We start from the raw sequence: 4223 nt of genomic DNA, 5'->3' as shown, positions 1-4223 counted from the left end.
TGGGATTTTTAAACTCATAGATTGAGATAAATTTTGTTTCTGCACGGAAGGCCTGAGTATTTGATAGCTCCCTGGCTTTATTTTAGTTTCTATAGTTTTTGATTGATCTAGTACTATTGGGAAAGAAAATATAAAGGGCTCAAGAGAATAACTTTAGTTTCAGTAAAAATATTCATTGCCTTCATTTTATAGTAGCAGCTCAACTTCTTAACCTAGTAACTTGAGTCAATCACTGTGGTTAATATCCTGACATCCACATTTGTCTGTGGGTTCAGTGACAGAAAGAACTGCCAAGTGACCAGGTTATAATAGTCTTGGCTTCCAGCTTAACAGTACCATGACTGTGGTGAAAGCACTCTTTCTTTAGTCAGTAGGATCCTGAATACTCATTACTAAAGCAATGGGAAACAAGCACTCCTTTAGATATATTAGGTATCGAAATTAGGAGGTCACTCTGACCTTCACTCCTTGGTTCTAGGACCCTTGGGAATTAGGAAAGCAGCCTATAGATTCAATAATGACAAGTAAATACTACCATAAACATTATGGACAGGAAAGACAAGTCCATATCCAGAATATAAATCACTGCCCCTTTTCATGGTGAAAGGAATTCAGATGGACAGTCTCCTGCCAAGTTGATGATGTGCCCTAGTAGGGGTTCAACACTCTCCTCTGATTGGCAAATTAGCTTTCAGGGGGGGTGGCTATAGCCAGATAATTCCTGGGGAGAGAAATCCATGCTGTTTATCTGTGACACCATATCCATTAGTTCATGGGCCCATTGAGAAACCACCAGGATGTCTGGGGAAAGAAGCAATGGATACCGACAGAACAGGTCATTTCATAAACTTGATTATTAGCATATTTTCTACAATTCATCTTCTGATGGCTATTTACTCAGAAAACCATGCCTACATTCATACTCTGTGTCCATTCCCTGTGATCCATGGCAGACCACCTTTTCACAGATCTTCAAATATTCTTCTGCTCAAGGCCCTGATCAGCCAACCAACCAATTGGTCATAAGCATTGCATCAATATAGTTCTACACCTCAGATCACCTCTTCTTCAGTTCTAAGTGGACAACCATATAGACCAGCAAAAATTGCCACAGAGAAGGTTTTGCTTCAGAGAAGATTTTCTCACAGACACTTTTGAGTTGGGCCATAACGTAGCAGGCTTCCACTTCTGGCTGATGCCTGCATGCTCTGAAGATATCTGTAAATTAGGCCTGCATTTTTTTTCTTCCCCTGTTAGCTGGTCATAGAGGATTCTCTATGAGTCCATAAATAAAGCTGTAGGGAAGGCAGTGCAGCAGCAGGAGTCTGAGCTACCTGCACATGCAATTTACTTTTTCCATCCAGATCTTCTTGGGAACAGACTCATATAGATCATTTCCATTTAACAAGGGAATGCTGTCATGAGGCTCTAATTTTATGTGTTGGTGGGTCAGATAATACTCAGTTTACAACTACTTATTGTCCCATAGCCAGATGTTCAGTAGAAAATCCCTAGCCCATTAGAAAGCTAGGGACTGCTTTTCAAATGGGGAATAGCTAATAGCATAAAAGGTCATGGCCCTTCTGCAGCCAGTTAAGCCAAATGGATTTACTCCTGGGTGCCCAGCATGCAATGGCTGCAAACAGAAACCTTTTCAGGAGAGTACACAATCTGTTTCTTTCTTTCTTTTTTTTTTTGGTACTGGGGATTGAACTTGGGTCCTCGCGCTTGCGCAGAAGGCAGCAAAACCACTGAGCTAAATCCCCAGCCCTTAAAATGCTTGATATACCTTCTTTGTTTTTTCACAATCTGTTTCTTGAATGGGTTTCCCTAAGGGACCTTGGAGACAGTGCTCTCTAATGAATGTTCCTGTCTCTGATCTCATGTTGTCCTCAGTCACAGCTCTAGACAGGTATGCAAAGTGCCTTTGCTTCACGCAAGTACGCAAGCCCCAGACCATGGCGGGCAGAATTCACACTGAACCAGTCATTATGCCTATCTGCATAAAGCTGGAGAACAAGGAACATGTGGTTGAAGTCCTACACAATGTCAAGTTCAAGTTCTCTGGCCACCAAAATATCCATATCTCAAAAAAGTAGGGCTTTACCAAGCTTCATGCTAATGAGTTTGAAGACATGGGGATTGAGAAACAGCTCATCCCCAGTGGCTTGGGGTCAAATATATGCCCAGTTGTGGTCTCTGGACAATGATAGGCCCTGCACATGTGAAGACTTCCATTATGTTATCCCTTCCTCATTTAATCACACTAACCAGTAAGTCCTATCTTATGATCACCTTAACTAAAAGAAGGGGTAGATGGCTTTACTCCAAAATCTTGGGTACCTACATTCTTATAATCTTACTGAGGCATGCCACAGGAATCATTCATCATCTTGGTCCACTATAGACACTCCCAATGCCACTGGGAATGCTGATTCATAATAATGAAGTGAAAGGACTACATGTGTTGCAACCCAGAACTGCTGCAGAACATTTTCTTGCTTCAGGCAACACTAGAAGCCTGATGGATTACTGGTAAATAGGCCAGAGTAGCACATTTAAATGTGTTATACTTTCCCTCAAATGCTAAGAAGGCCCATTCTTTTCCAAGGAGTATTGCCTCTTTTTAATAGTGGTAAGATTCTAAAATAATTTCTCTCATTATAGAGAGGGGATCTTAACATGTCACAGATAACTGGACTCCTAGAAACTTTGTTAATGTGGTTAGACTGAACTTTTGTGAGCTTCCTTTTCCATGCATGCATCTTTTTTTTTTTGGTACCGGGGATTGAACTCAGGCCCTTTTGCTTGCGAGGCAGGTGGCAGAACCACTGAGCTAAATCCCCAGCCCTCCATGCTTGTATCTTTTGACATCAAAGGTCCTTGCTATATTCTCCTTACCATATTCAGTTAGCACAATAGCATCAAAGTAATGAACCAAGGTCATTTCCTGTGGGACAGTGAGTCAGTTCAGGATGTACAAAAATTTACTGTGCACTGAGCACCTTATTAGTAACAGAAGTTTATTATCACACTTCTGGAGGCCAGAAGCCCAGGAAGTGGTGCTGACCTGGTCAGGTTATGGCAAAGGTCCGCTCCTGGGCTGAAGACAGACAGCTTGCTGCATTCTCACATGGTGGAAAGAGGACAAGGGAGGTCTCTGGAACTCCTTTATATGGGCACTAGTCCCATTCCCGAGGGCTCTACACTCATGACTTAATTGTCTCCAAAATCTCCACCTGCTAATACATTGAAGATTGCATTTCAACATGTGAATTTGGAGCATGGACACAAACATGCAGCTCATTTTAGGTATCAAAGTAAAAGAGGTCTTTCCATACCACAATTTTACACAGAACAGAGGGTTGACATAGTGCTTGAAGTAAGAAAATTTTAGGGCATACTGATGTCTCTGCTGTGTGAATGCAAATCACTCTGTCTTTCCTGATAGGAATGAAAAGAATTTTTTTCCAACCCAGAGTGGTCCAGTAGAAATATAGTTATAATTATATATGTAACTTAAATTTTTCTAGTAGTCATGTTTTATTTTATTTTATTTTGGTACCGGAGATCGAACTCAGGTCCTTGCGTGGCAAGCGGCGGAACCACTGAGCCAAATCCCCAGCCCTAGTAGTCATGTGTTAAAAAGAAGAAACAGGTGAAACTAATCTTAACAATGTTTTATTTTGAGGCTGGGGATTTAGCTCAATGGTTCTGCCACTGCCTTGCAAGCAGAAAGACCCAAGTTCAATCCCTGGTACCAAAAAACCCCCAAAACCAAAAACGAAAACAATGTTTTATTTAACCCAATGTATCAAAAATATTAGTTCAACTTATGCTCAATACAAAAAATTATTGAGATATTTTGTATTCCCTTTTTAGCACTAAGCTTTTGAAATCAGAATCATTGTGTATTTTAATTTTACAGCCCGTCTTAATTTGGACTACCCATGTTTCAAGGGCTCAATAGCCACGTGTGGTTAGTGGCTATCATATTGGACAAACCAAGGGGATCAAGAAGTCATATGGGCTGGGGATTTAGCTCAGTGGTTCCACCTCCTACCTTGCAAGTGGAAGGACTCGAGTTCGATCCCTGGTACCAAAAAAAAAAAAAAAAAAAGAAGTCATATGACTCCTCTGGCAAGCCCTGGTCAGATTATCACAGTGTGGCCTTCTAAGATTTTGAAGTAGAGCCAGATCCTTTTGTGCCTCCAGATATTCTC

The 4223-nt window shown here is 41.1% G+C and overlaps 1 non-coding gene across 1 annotated transcript; it reads left to right on the top strand.

Annotated features, from left to right (window-relative positions):
• Positions 1-1583: 1583 nt before the first annotated feature.
• LOC147829331 (small nucleolar RNA SNORA70) lies at positions 1584-1715 on the top strand. The gene has a single exon (XR_015449261.1). It is a non-coding gene; the product is annotated as a small nucleolar RNA SNORA70 (small nucleolar RNA).
• Positions 1716-4223: the final 2508 nt, after the last annotated feature.

The sequence above is a fragment of the Heterocephalus glaber genome, unplaced genomic scaffold, assembly GCF_053883595.1.
Source record: "Heterocephalus glaber isolate CG9 unplaced genomic scaffold, H.glaber_assembly_v1.0 deba00000621, whole genome shotgun sequence".
Lineage (NCBI taxonomy): Eukaryota > Metazoa > Chordata > Mammalia > Rodentia > Bathyergidae > Heterocephalus > Heterocephalus glaber.
The sequence above is the reverse complement of the archived record's forward strand: the minus strand, read 5'-3'. Positions and strand labels throughout refer to the sequence as shown.